We start from the raw sequence: 15,201 nt of genomic DNA on the forward strand, positions 1-15,201 counted from the left end.
TTATTATTATTAGAACAAATTATGTCCAGCCAATCTAATGGCTTTCTTTGACAGGGTAACAAGCCATGTGGATAGGGATGAAGTGATAGATGTGGTATATCTTGACTTTAGTAAGGCTTTTGATACTGTCTCACATGACCTTCTCATAAACAAACTAGGGAAATACAACCTAAATGGAGCTGCTACAAGGGGGGTTGGAAAACTGTTCCCAGAGTAGTTATCAGTGGTTCACAGTCAAGCTGGAATCAGCTCTGGGTCCAGTTCTGTGCAATATCTTCATCAATGATTTAGATAATGGAATAGAGAGTACACTTAAGTTAGTGGAAGATACCAAACTGGGAGGGGTTGCAACTGCTTTGGAGGATAGAATTAAAATTCAAAACAAACAGGACACATTGGACAAATGATCTGAAGTAAATAGGATGGAATTCAATAAGGACAAATGCAAAGTACTCCACTTAGGAAGGAAAAATCAGTTACACACATACAAAATGGGAAATGACTGCCTAGGAAGGAGTACTGAGAAAAGGGATCTCAGGGTCATAGTGGATCACAAGCTAAATGAGTCAACAGGGTAACACTGTTACATTCCAGAATGTTTGCTTTTTTTGTATTAGTAGGAATGTTGTAAGCAAGACAAGTAGTAATTTTTCTGCTCCGCTCCATGCTCATTAGGCCTCAACTGGAGTATTGTGTCCAGTTCTGGGTGCCACATTTCAGGAAAGATGTGGATAAATTGGAGAAAGTCCAGAGAAGAGCAACAAAAATGATTAAAGATCTAGACAACATGACCTATGAGGGAAGATATTTAAAAAATTGAGTTTGTTTAGCCTGGAGAAGAGAAGACTGAGAAGGGACATAACAGTTTAAGCACATAAAAGGTTGTTACAAGGAGGAGGGAGAAAAATTGTTCTTGGTAACCTCTGAGGATAGGACAAGAAGCAATCCTTGAGGGGGCTGTTCGGGATCTGGGGCAAAAATTGGGGATTGGTCCTGCTTTGAGCAGGGGGTTGAACTAGATGACCTCCTGAGGTCTCTTCCAACCCTGATATTCTAAGATTCAATGGGCTTAAATTGCAGCAAGGCGGTTTAGGTTGGACATTAGAAAAACTTCCCAACTGTCACAGTGGTTAAGCACTGGAATAAATTGCCTAGGGAGGTTGTGGAATCTCCATCATTGTCTAACCTGCTTTTAAAAATCTCCAAACACCTGTCAGGGATGGTCTGGATAATATTTAGTCCTGCCTTGTGTGCAGGGGACTGGATTAGAAGACCTCTCGAGGTCCCTTCCAGTCCTATGATTCATTAGATTGCACTAAAGTACCAAAACCTGGCCACAGCTGTCACCTCCACACCCACTTTCCCCACTACTCAATCTAGTATGAGTGGTGGCATCACCTGCCCTCTCCTGGGTGTAAAACTAAGTTAAAGTACAGGGATTTAAGGGGACAGCTTCTCCCTTTTGTTTAAAAGCAGAGCGTTACCCATCCTCTTTCACGGCTGGGTGAACAGTACCATCCAACAGTTCTCCTCCTCTTTGGCTGGTGGGATGAGTGCCCCCTTCCCATTTCAATTGACTTCAGCCTTTCTGTAAATGCCCCCAAGTAATCCAGGTGACAAGTGAACCAGTGAAGGCGAATACAGAATATAGAGCTCCTACTATCTCCTATATGGAGGGGGGAAGTGAGAATCATTTCACTGTTGAAATACAGCTACCTCTGGGGTGGAAATGGCAGCTGTTTTACAGCAGAAAGCAAGAGTATGCAACAGTTTTAAAAAAAAAACAGTAAATGAAGAAAAATGCCTTATACATTTGGAAATTTAGAGGGAGTTTATGTAGACCAAATGATAAAAACAAACAACTAAATTTGGTTGGGATATGAGGGCTACCATTTCTTCTCTTGTGAAAGGTGCGATGAGATCTCCTAGATACCACATCTCAGCGCTACAATGTAATTCCTGATTGTGAAACCACACAGCTTTTTGTAAGCTGGGCTAACACAGCCTATCACTGCACAGTTGTCATTAGGTCATTTGTGTACAATAATCCTATTGCTTAAAAATTCTCTAGAAGTTGTCACCACCCCTACCTACGTGGAGATGTGACTTTTTGCTACAGATAGCTGCTCTATTAGATCAACCGATTATATACTGCAGCTCCACACGCACATCTTTATTTTGATTGTGTCTACAACTAACACTTGCTATCACCAAGTTTGCATATCCAGCCTCAACTGCACAAAGGGAAGGGCCAAATTCTGCTCTTCTGGGAGTTGTTCCAGGTTTGTATTGATGTAAATGAGAGCAAAAAGCTAGCCAAAGCGTGAGGAACGTCTTCTGATCACCTTTTGTTCTTTGAGTTTTGTGTGCAGACCTTTGTTTGTTATACCCCCTCTGCACATTCATGAAAACAAGATGTTCTTCAGCCACTTAGACTTTCCTGGTAAAACAGATTTAAATAAATACTTCACATCATTACAATTTTACTATCTAACATCTGTTTGAATGTTTACAGAAGAAACGGCAGAGACCTACTCACGAGGAGTGACTGGAATCTTCTGTGCTTCATTATAATTTTGGCAGTGAATAAAAAAGATAATTGTTACATTGTGAAGTCTTATTGGCATCTGATTTTTTTTAAAAATGTGGTACTCCAAGAAGTTCAAAGGAAGAAGTTAAAATTCTACACACAACCTTAACTCTGCCCTTCTCTCACAATCATCAGTGAGAACCTCTATTCCTGATACACTCTTATAGCCATACCTCATTTTTCTTCTACATATTCAACACTTCAGTATGAGCCTGATTTCCCCAGTATACCATCCCACACAGATGCTTCTCCAGAGACTTCCATGATCCCTGTAGAGGGACTGGCAATATCTTTGTGACACCCCTGCCAGTTATCTTACCTCAATATATCATATTTCAAATCTTCACATCACAAATCTGGCTGAAATAAAGGACACATCCAGCACCAAAGACACTACCTCCACTTTGGAGTGGTCAGCCTAGGCTTTCTTCTTGACAGGCATGACTGACTCTAACAGGGCAACAACTCACCGCTGCAGCGCCTCCTGCTGGTTGTCCAGGGAATTAGCTCTTGTCAGCCAGGATTGCCCTCTGCCAGTCAGCGTCTCACCTGCTGCTGGCCCTGTGCCCCTCCCGGACCCCGGTGCCCTTCTAGATTAGGGTTCTGGCCCCTGGCAGTACCCCCTCAGTCTGGGTCTCCCCTCTCAGGGGAATTCCCAACCCTCCCTTGCCCCAGTGGCTACTGTCAGTCACCATCTAGCCCCCACTCCCTGGGGCAGACTGCAGTCTGTACCACTCATCATAGGCAAGGAGGGGGGGTCGGAGCAGCTGCCCCTGTCTAGGTCTGGGCTGCTCCTCTGCAGCCTTAGTACCCTTTTGTGGGCCTTTACCTCAGACTGCAGCCTGGGGCTCTGCTAGGCTACAGCTCCCTCTGCCCTTCCCCAGCACTGCTCTGCCCTAGGTACCCTCCTCAGCTTCCCAGGCAGCCAGGTCCTCCTCTCTCTCCCTGTAGCTAGAGAGAGTGTCTCTCTCAGCTCCTGGCTAACAGCCCTCTTATGGGGCCAGCTGTGGCCTGATTGTAGCATGGCCGCACCTGTGGCTACTTCCCCCAATCAGCCTAGCTTTCCTCCGGCTACAGCCCTCTCTTAGGGCTGTTTTAAGCCCTTTGAGGCAGGGCAGGGTGACCACCCCACCACACTGACAAACAGGAAAGAACCAATATCCTTCACTTCATACCAAGAGGCACTGAACATGTGCAGCACCTATGAAAATCAACCTTTACAAAGTATCCCTTTTTTTAGATATTTTTTAATGCAGTTTAGCATCTGGAAATAAAGGAGGAAAAGCCAGCAACTTGTGACCAGACAGCTCTCTGTGGTCAATGGACCCCAGTTTAAGTACCACTGGTCCTAAAAGATTTCACTGGAAGAATGTTCCTGATATTCAGCCTAAATTTTACCTTTCTTATTACTCCCAATGTAGCACTTTAAATAATTTATCTCCATTCTTAACATTTACATCCTGCACATTTCATAGACTACTATCATGTAACTATTATCATTATCATAGTTTTTATCATCTCTTAGGCAAGCTGCAGAGGTGAGGTCATTTCAAATTCTCATTCAGTTACATTTATACTTAGTTTGGTTATTTTATTTATACACATTTGCCTGAAGATTTAAAATGGAAACAATATAGTAAGAAATCAAAAATGACTGGTGGAATTCAGCAAATAAAAAGGAAAACTGAGTTTTATTGTGAGATTTGAAGATTGAACCTAAGTGGATTGAAACCAAAGCAAATGTTCATACAAACCTTTCTAAAGACAAATAATCAGTAGGTTATCTTCAGCTTTAATGCAAGGCAAAAAGAAAAGATATTTAGATTTGTCTTTCACTGATGAAACTACTAAAAAGGCAAGTAGGCTTCAGAATAGGTAGGATAACCTTTGAGGAAAAAACAAACAGGAAAAAGACCGCCAAAGCCCCACAGACATGTTTTAGACTGCACATGCCACATAACTAAGGACTGCAATTTTCTGCCTCAGGCTCACACATTTCACAATGGGAAACCCTACTTTCCACAAAAGATGCTATTCTAGTTATGTGCCTTTGTACCCTGTCGGAGAAACAGCTGGTATCCAAGTCACAGCAAATTTGTATCAGGTCTTCAATAAGAGTCAGTCTCAATTTGTATCAGACTTTCAAAATTAGGCTGGATGATGGATAACAGTTTTTCCTACCCCAAAATATTTTCAAAGACCCAAACCAACAAGTGTGATGCTTTTATATGTTTCATATAATAAATATTTGTTGTTCTATTTTTCAATGTAGAAGTCTCAATTAAAGTTTCTCACCCTTCCCCTTCGGTCAAACCAAACAAGCAATGTTGAAGGTGTCTGACAAGTAAATGGAGCTTGTAATAAAGATATAGGGATCCCAAGTGTGATGGAAAAGAATCTTCACTCAAATGTCATTTGCCTCAGGTAATCTTTTGCAATTTGGGAGATCTGCTCTTCTAAAACAAAGAACTGCCTGCATAGACTCTGAAAGGTTTTTCAGGGTCAGAGCTAAAGTAACTCAGGGAAGCCTAATTTCACTCTGTTTCATTTATACACCTAAATGTAATTTACTTTCACTTTATGGCCCCTTTACGCTGCCTGAAGTGTATAAAGGGACCTTAATGTACAAGGAAATCAGACCCAAATACTTTAACATGTTGGGTCTGGCAGCTCTCACTCATGTGAGAAAGAGATGCAAAATCTGGCCGTGAATGGAAACCAGTTAAATAGAGAACTTCAAGAGATATAGAGATCACGCTAAGTTTGGATAAACACCCAAAGGTTCTCATGCATACTGAATGGTACTATCTTCTAATCTAAACCACTTGGGTCTACAAAACCGGGTTGGAAGTATCCTAAGAAGAGGAGGTTTTTTTTGAGGTTTCTGGTGCTTCCCGCTTCCAGCGAATCTAGAATTACAGAACATTCACAGAGCATCTTTCAGCCAGGGATCTTAAAATATTTTTAAAACACCTATGAAGTCTCAAACCATCCTGTGCATTAGGTAAATATTACCAATGCCGTTTTACAGATGATGATGATGGATATATACTTCTATAGCATTGCCCAAGGATCTCAAAGTGCTTCAGAAACATTAAGTGCTTCAGCATCACAACATCCCTGTGAGGTTCAAATAGTAAGTATTGTTATTTCAATTTTAAAGTCACAAGTTATAATGACAGAGCTAGGGAATAGAAATCAGGAGTTAGTAGTAGACCTGGGGAATAAAATCCAAGAATCCCAACTCCCAATTCATGGGTCTAACTTTTACATGACACTTTGCCCAGATCCTCAAGGGTATCTTTGAGGATCTCTGGGCCTTCCTGCCTTAGAAAGTTAATATCACCTACAAGACTACGGAATACATTTTTCTGCTCTGGCTGATATCTGTTTGGCACAGCTAAGGGACTGTTTGTCAGCTGAGGATAGCTGCCACCTCCTCTCCTACCAGCTACATCTGCTCTGCACCCGCTGGGAAGATATGAATAGTTTCCAGTCTTTTTTGCATCACACAAGCAGCACAAAAACAGAGGAGCATAGCAGTGAACCTGCTCCTATACCTGATCACTATGCTTATTCAGAAAGTTTTGTTTTTAAACTTTGTCTTGCAAACAATTTTATCAGAAGCAGATTTCTTGGCAATTACTCGGTGTCAATTTCACAATTCCTAGGTGGTATGATTCCTGAATTAAAAAAATAAAGAATGTTTCTCACCTCAAATTTTGGGCGAGTCACAGCAGGTTTGATTGTTTAGGGTCATCCTTAAGTGATGCATTACTTTCTGCAATTAACATACTAGTTTTCTTTGTTTCAGCTGCCCGTTAGCTCCGTGTTTCATTAATGCAGCTAGTAAAACCTTTCCTAGCAGCAGAGTTACACCACTAATCAGGCTGAGTGACCAGTGAAAGGCAGTCATCACATTTTCATGGGACTACAAACTGCGTCAGGATGAATGATATCACTTCCTGAACGAGCCTGTCTGGTATTAAACTAAACAAAACTCCAACCGCACTTACACTCGCACCTCTCCAAAAATGTCACGCAACACAAAACACCACCAGAGGCTAGACTGTAACAAAGAACTTTTATGTGGCATTGGTGCAGGCTAGCACTCACACAAAGTCCCAGATTCTATAGGGAAGCTCATTCTGCTGAAGAACCAGTTTATGGGGGTGAGCCAGAATTTCCAGATCATCCTGTTTTGAAGAAATGGAGATAGATTTGGTGCTGTGTCTCCTATGAAATGCAGCACATCAGGTCAGCCCAGGGGAGAGGGGGCAAAGATGGCTCTGGCCAGATTGTGTACTACCCAGATTGGAGTGCTTTGGGGGCTTCAGTGACCACCTCTTTAAGGCAGATAGACTCAGAGAATGCTCCAACTGACAGCAGCCTTCCCTGGGCTGCCTACGGCTGCTATGCAGCCCAGAATTCCCATAACACAGGGCAGTGCGAGCACGATCCTCCAGCCCCTGATTCACCTTTAGCTTTGCTCGCATTGACTTCAATAGACTTTGGATTAGGCCTGTAATGAGACAACATCATCCCTGGTGAAACTTCCCTGAAGTCATTGCAGTTACACCAATGATGACATTGGCCCATCGGCAACCCTAAATTGTTGTTTTCTTGCAAGGATAAACTCATTCTAGCAGATCTAAAAAATACACTTGTTTGCTTCTACAGTGGTAGACCCCATTAACACATTTATGTTTACCAGAAGTTACTACTAACTGGTGTCACAGATACTGCAATTATTGTCTAGTCTTAAGTAAAGAAAATAACTGTGGATAACACTGTGTAGTGAGTGGTAAATGTCAATTGTTGTTAACGACATTGTATACATAGGATCTATCCATTTGGAGTCCATTAATGCCTCCTGACACTGGGGTCATATTTTAAGTGCAATACCTTACTGCAGATCTAAAGAAAAATTATCCATATCCTTCCAAATGTATATGGTGTAGTCTTCAACTTCAAAAAGTCAATAAAAGAGCTAGTCACCAATTTTGCATGGAAATGTTTTTTTCCAGTGTAAAATGGCTTTTTCAACAAAATATAAATTCTCAAGAAATATGTCTATTTATGTCAAAATATTCAGGTTTTCTACAACCAAAACTGAACATGAAAACAGCCTTTTGTTTGTTTTTGTGTTACTGTTATTCTTGCTTGCTTGGTTTTGGGGTTTTTTTCAGAAGAGCTCAGGACACTGACAATCCTGCCTTATCTGTGGGTACTGAGCATTTGAAAATCTGGGTCTTAATCTTCTTGGGTCAGATTGTTAAAGGGATTTAGGCACCTAAAATGCAGCTAAGCACTTCACATAACAATGAAGGCTCTGAAAACTGATCAGGATAGAAAGCTGCTGCAGCAATTAAAGCAGGCTCTGAGTTGGAGTTGTTACATGGATGCAAGTTTAAGAATAAAGGAACTTGTTTAAAAAGAAGTTCTCACTGCATTAATGTCAAGTATAATACAATACAGTCTGCAGTACATATCCAGCCTGAATTTCCGTTTGAAAATATTTCAGGGTTATAGTACACAGAAACTGGAAACTCTCTCTTCAAAAAGTTTGTGAGCCCTCTAGCAGAGTTCACTGGGTTCTGGGTTCCAGAATCCAAGCAGGACAGCAGTGTGTATATGTAGCTCAGCTTTGCATATTGTGTTTATTTAGTAGACATGGTTATTTGAACCCCACAGCCTGTGTGGTTCCTTCATAGTTCGTTTGTTGAGTAAAGAGTAAAAGAAACAGGAGTCTAACATCACAGCCACAAATCTTATTCACATAACTTAATATGATTTAGGATTAATAGCAGATTCAGGAAGCAGAAATTTTAGAACACCAAAAAGACACAAGAAAACACTGCTAAGATCAAATGAAGAAATACGTACAGCTTTGAAAACATTTTCCACATCCCCAAGAAGTAATTATTGCAAAATTCAAGTAGTTCATACAATGCTTTATATCTCTACTACATCACCAATAAGCCACAATGCAGAAAGTAGTCTACTGTAGTGTCTCCAAAAATATACAAGTTCAAGACCTGATCCAATGCCCATTGAGGTCAAAGGGAGTTATCTACTGACTCCAATGGGCTTTGGATCAGTCGCTAAGGCAGCACGCCAAAAACAGTGCAGCTGCTATTGGCAAGGAATTCAAAGGTAGTCACTTTAATCATACTCACATGAAAGCAATCAGATGCACGCTTCTGGGCCTGTCAATCACACAGCAGCTGCTGAGCGCTAAGGAATGAATTTGGAATGATGTCTCTAGAGCACTGTGTGTGATCACTGTAAAGAAATAATAGTTGCAGAGAAATGTTTAGTGATGATGATTTTATGATAATGCTCACAAAATGCTTTTTCAAGGAATACTTTTTCTGTTCAGAGAACTATTCTTAGTAGAAAGCACTATTGAGATTTTAAAAATATAGAAAATACAGCAAAACATTCCAAAAATGACAGACAAAAGCATCTATTATCAACATTCAGCTAGACTCTAACAACATGAATGCCACTGACAACAGAACAATTGAGATGAACTCTTAATATAAAGAGGACAACTGTTTAGGGTAATCCCAGAGGCTGTAACTACAAGTAAAGGAGCCGGAGGAACTTACAATGGATATCAGGAAACATGCAATAACAATGATCTCTATTAAAACAGTAGATTAGTCTTCCAGGGTGGTGGCAGGAGCCCTTCATTTGAATAATTTAAAACTGAACAGAGCAAAGCTGGAGAACCTACGGTAGAGAACAATCCTGTACTGACAAAGGGAGATAGAGAAAATGACTTAGGGAAGATGTTCAAAGCCACAAAGGAGAGACGAGCGCCCAACACCTATTGAAAGTCAATGGCATTTGGGCACCTAACTCCCCTTTCTGCCTTTGAAAATCTCCCACAAAAATAATTTTCCATCTTGCATTTCTATCAGTGTGTAAGACTCCTAAATTCACCATAGATGTATGTCTGCTATACACTGACTTCCATCTGCATTCCCTCCTTGAATGCTGTGGACATAAGCAACCTGCCACTCCTGTGGCATCATAGAAAATTGTCGTGTTAAATGATGCTGTGCACCTTCAGAGAGCCTGGACTATTCTCTTCAGAATCATGCACCTCCATATGCAGAACAACATCCCAGGACCCATGCAATGCACTAAATAAATGTATAATTTAGAGTTACCACTGTTTATTAATCTTTGTTACTCTTTTAGTGCTAGACTGTGGAAACTTTACTTATGCTAGTAGGCAGTTACACACAGAAAGTAACTTCCTGGGGCTCTACATGTGAATTACTGCTCACCAAGTTGAGTAAAAGTTTCATACTCTGGTCCTTAGACTTTACAGACTCGTGTTTTTGATTCATGTTGCCTGAAGCATGGGGATGGTCAGATACAGAGTTTTGATTCAACCCATTATAGAGGCTGAGGTCAGATGCAAAACTGAGAACTGAATTTCCACAAAGTAAGGAGCATCCTATTTCAGGCTTTTAGTTCAGGCTCATCTCTACTTGTAGTATAATAAAGATTACTAGATATACAGAACGTCAAAGTGTACCTGAGTAAGGACACCCTTAATCACCTCAACCAAGATCTAAGGAGAGGGACCCGGAACCTGATTCAAATTTTTTGCTTCAGTGTAATTACTGCGGACTTACCCTGGAGTGAGAAGTGCATCAGGCCCATCTCTCTCGGCAGAACCCTGCCTCATGTACCCAAGGTAATCCTTTCCAAGGTACTGAGCTCACTCATACTTGTATAGCACTCTGAAATGGTGAATTTATTTGCCTATTTCGAATTTCACAGTATGCACAACATGGCCAATGCAGAACTCCTTACCAGGAACTACTTACAACAATTCCTGGGACCCTTGACAAGGTTCAGATCATGGAGTACAAAGGTTTCTGGGTCTATAGGGAACTTTCTGCTTCCAGCCATACCTATTTTCCTTCCAATCTCTTCTCAAGGTTTTTAAATATGGGGACAATGTTATGAAGTAGTTCCCTTCTCCTTCCCACACTCTTAGCAATATTCAAGTCACAGAACCCGGTCTTGCCATTCTGCTTGGTGTTCACGCCACCCTGAAAATTACTTTTGCTGAATGAAGTTCAACTGAATGTCAACAGACATTTTATTGATGTTATAAAAATGTTCTCCCATCCATACATCCTGAATCTGAGGAAAGTTCAGAACTGGGTTGGAATCCAAACTTCATGGCTTAGACCCTTCTCTGCTACATATTGCTATGTTTTGGCCATACTGTCATCATCTCAGCTAAATTGGTGTCACCCTCCAGTTCCTTTGATTCACTGATCCAAAGTATCAGGCTCAAATTCTGATCTCATTTATGCAAAGGAGTTACAGCATTGCTAAACCAAAGTAATTGAGATCACAATCAGGCTCACAGCGGGCCAAATTCTCAGCTGATGTAACACAGCACAGCTTCACTGATTTCAAAAATAGCAGCTGTACTTCAGCACTTTTCATCAGCAGCTCTCAAAGTGTCTCACCAAGGAGGCCAGTATCTTTATCCTCATTTTACAGATGGGGAAACTGAGGCACAAAGAGGTGACATGCCTTGCCCAAGGTCACCAAGCAGGAGAGTGGCAGAGCTGGGAAGGTCTCCCGAGTAACATTCCAGTCATTTAATTGCCAACCCAACAGAGCTATGCCCATTTAAAGCAGCTAAGAATTGGGCCCTGAGTGTTTGATTCTGCCCTCAGTTACTGTTTTTAGGATGGTGAAACTCCATTGACTTCAACAGTTTTATGCCAGTGAGATCAGAATGGGAGACTGTTACTCTGGATCACAAAAAACAAGCAAACAAACAAAAACTGGAGAGTGGCTGTTGAGTTGGGAGCTCATTCCAGTTAAGGCTGGACATCTTTGTCTGTAAATTTTTAATCTTCAACAGTAGTGCTGCCAGTGTTGGCTTTCTTGCAAATTCATTTTTTTCACTGAGTTGTGAGACTGGAAGCAGGAAACCATCTTTAAATAACCAGTCTAGGTAAAGTATTTCTTTGTTTATTCAGTTCTTCCAGATTTCTTTTTTCCTTCAGTTTTTATGGCTGGATTGCCATGTAGTTTATTTATATAGGAAGACATTACTGAGGGAGGGTTTAAATAAAGCATTCCAAGATTTCCTCACACGTTCAATCATTTTCAACAAAGGAAGCCTTTAATTATAATGTCTGGCAAATAAGAGTTGCTGATAGAAAAGAGGGATATGGGCAGCACAGTCCTCATCCAGTGTTACCCAAACAGGTGTCTGTGCAGTTTGTTTTTCATGCAATCTAGGTTTTGTTTAAAGCAAGTCTCTTTCACTGTTCATCTTACCACTTACAAACAGTTTATTAAGATGCAAAGATGAACATCAAATAAATAACACTGCTAGACACCTTTTGAACTAAGCACATGCTTAATTTTAAGCACACGCTTAAGTCTCATTGACTTCAACTTAGGCACATGCTTGAGTGGTTTGCTGAACAGGGAAAAGCTTAAGAAACATGCTCAAGTGCTTTGCTGAAGCAGGCTCATATTTCTTAAAGCTTTTTGCCTCCATTCAAACAAAATTGCTTCAGCCACTTTAAGTATCTAAATTTCTGTATTATTGTATTGCAGCAGCTCCTAGCAGCCCCAATCATGGACCAGGTGCTCTACAAACATAGAACCAAAAGGCAGTCCCCAGCCCCAAAGAACTTACAATCTCAGTAGAAAATGTGTGAGACAAAACATGAAAACTTTCAGATCAAAAGCTCATTTTCTGAGAACTTCACAAGTGAGGGAAGCAAGGGGCTAGAGTCAAAGTGCCATCTCAACCACAGCTGAAGCACAGGTCTTTTACTGTGGTCCTATAACTATTAGGACACAGCTCACAGAACTTCAGTGAAATACTCCCCCACCCCTCAAAAATGTACGTGATTATTTATCACTGTTAGTTCACCAGAGTTATGGAGTAGCTCAGCCCATTCAATGGAGCTTCGTCTTTCTGGGAGAGTTGGTCTGAAGAGGAATTTAATGATGCAGAAAAATATCAACACTTATTCATGCCTTATGGGAACTTGGGGGGTAGGAAGGAACCATTCCACCCAGTGGTATTTCGTGTATGAACTACACCTTGTGAGGCCACACAGACTGCCAAATGGAACTCATTGATCATCCTCATGATGCTCCAGCTGTATTCAGGAGCTGGAAGTGGAGAGAGAGAGGAGGGGAAAAGTACAGTATTCTCAGTGCCCAAAGCCTTTGCCTGAGCATCTACTATGTGTGCTGTGGATCTCCTCACAAGTAAAGAGAAAAGAAATCATTCCCCAACAGCCTCTCCTTGGAGACTCGAGGCTGGAGTAGCTGATTAATGGCGTGCATGCTCACCCACCCAGTGGTGTACCTACTTCTGCCCTACTCTCAGTTCCCTGGACGTGGCAGCATGCATAATGATCCTCTGGAACTGGGCATGGCTCCACAGTGTACAGGAGTCTGCACTACCCACACAGATTCTCCAATAGCCTCCTGATCTCTGCAGCAGGCTGACCCCAATTCCTTTGCAGATAAGGCCCTCCACACTGACAGGGGCTGCAGAGGCAGGATTTCCCAGTAGAAATGAGCATCACTGATGTGATGATTACACCTGAGCCTACAAGCCCTTGCATGGTGCAAGGAGGACAAGCTGGCTGTGTCCAGAGACTAAGAAGCACAGCCACTCTTGTAAGATTAAGCGCTAGGTATAGTCCACCACACTGAGCAGAAGTAAGTTACAAGTCCTTCGTTACAAGCAGGCACACAAAAGGGTGACACATAGGGCTGCCTGAGCGGACATGGGCTGGAATCCTCGGCATGCAAATTAGGCACTTGTTTCCTTCTTTGACCTTATTCCTGCTACTTAGCAGAAGCCATTTTGTAATCACACAACAACACTCACATTAATACAAGTTCATCATCCCCTGCTCCTTCCATCTTGCTCACTTCATACCCCAGGCTACTTTCTACGTGCAATGCTCCACACCTACCCCGAGCAGGGTCAGTGCAGAGCTGATGCTCTGACGGAAGTCAATGTTCAAGCTCCCTTTGACTTCAGTGGGAGCAAGGTCAGGCCAAGCATATTCCAGAGCAGCCGTGTGTTTCTGTGAAATTATATCTTCTTAGCAAAGCAGCAACATGTGCTGTAAGGAAAAGCCAACAAGAGAAGGAATTTCCCTCTCAGATTGGGACCTGAAAGGATAAACATTTTTAAATTAAAAGTCAAAACATGCCATGTTTCTCTCTGCAGAGCTGTAAATTGAACATAAGCTCTTGTACAATTTGGCAGTAGATAAAGACTTGTCTCCAATTAAATACCCTATTGGAGCAAACCCTTTTACGGCTAATAAAAAAAATCCTAAATTACTTGCAAAGCTGCATCTCACAGATATTCAATCTGCTGGCTAACTGCAAACCTTCCAAACGATCAGCTGCCGACTGCATTAATGATAGCAGGATGTGGAGTTCATTGTCCCTTTTGGAAAAGATTTAGGAATGCTCGTAGCTGTGATCCAAATATTAATACCCGTAAAGAATTAGTGCATAATGAGGCAAGATATGGTCATTTGAACAGGAAGCAAATGGAAACTGATTCAAAGAATTATTTGGCAGCAGTTAAAATCATCTGCATTAGCAGATAATAGAATTTACTCAAAATGAGAAAACAGATGCAACTGAAAGATGATGAGTCAGTAGCAGTAAAAACATTAGCAATGTCTCTTCTGAGGCTGTGATTTTTCTTCTGTTTTAAAACTTGGTCATTAGACATGGAAACAAAGCCGACACTGGAGCGGGTGGGGGTGGAAGCTGCAACAAACACGAATTAATGTTTGGCAAGCTATATCCTTTTAAGGAATAATTAAATGAACATGCTTCCAAGAAGAACTGTGTGACTGACAATTGTAGTGCCACCATTAAAAGTTACTATTTGTAGATCCTGCTGTTCACAGCTTCAATGAAAATAAAAAGGGGCTAGCATAGAGAACCATGTGAAAATGAAGGATTTCACCCAGCAGGGGTTTTTTGTGAACCTTTCCTATGGTTTCATTTCACATGGGTTTTTCACTAGACATGGGCCTGAAGGAAAACCCCAGACAAGAACAGCCTCAAACTTCAGGGAAGTTTGGATCTGGATCTTCATTGTTAGTCCCCTGTGTCATCACCATAATGAGTGAGAGTGAAACCTCAGGTCTGAATGCTCTCAAACTCTGCAGAGTTGTGGATCTGGTTCCACTTCTACATTCTGAGACACAGGGCAATTTTAGGTTTGCACCCAATGAGGTTTTTATTTTAGCTTCCAATTTAAACTAAATCACACTTTCTTAGTGAGACATGGCCAAAATCACCAGATTTCAACTCTTCACATTCATTTCCATGGTTTTGGTGCAAAACTTTAAACTGATCCAGATTTACTTGGAAGGTACCTAATCCTTAAAATTCCAGCTCAAACTAAACCCCCTCTGAACTCATCGTGAATTAGGACTGAATAAGAGGAAACTCAGGGTGAGTAAAAATTAAGGTCTGTTTCAATTTTCTAATGATACCTGTCAGAGCCAAGTTTTATGTGGTTTTAAATTTCATTATACACTTTTTGCACA

The 15,201-nt window shown here is 41.3% G+C and overlaps 1 protein-coding gene across 11 annotated transcripts in view; it reads right to left on the reverse strand.

Annotated features, from left to right (window-relative positions):
• The window catches only part of CALD1 (caldesmon 1), a 236,498-nt gene that overhangs the window by 134,069 nt on the left and 87,228 nt on the right, over window positions 1-15,201 (reverse strand). For all 11 annotated transcript variants that reach the window (XR_012155774.2, XM_073319335.2, XM_073319384.2 and 8 more), the window contains one exon: window positions 8,770-8,875. The gene's annotated coding sequence lies outside the window, so the exon portion shown is untranslated. The remainder of the gene's footprint in view (window positions 1-8,769; window positions 8,876-15,201) is intronic.

This window comes from Lepidochelys kempii, chromosome 1 (assembly GCF_965140285.1).
Source record: "Lepidochelys kempii isolate rLepKem1 chromosome 1, rLepKem1.hap1, whole genome shotgun sequence".
Lineage (NCBI taxonomy): Eukaryota > Metazoa > Chordata > Testudines > Cheloniidae > Lepidochelys > Lepidochelys kempii.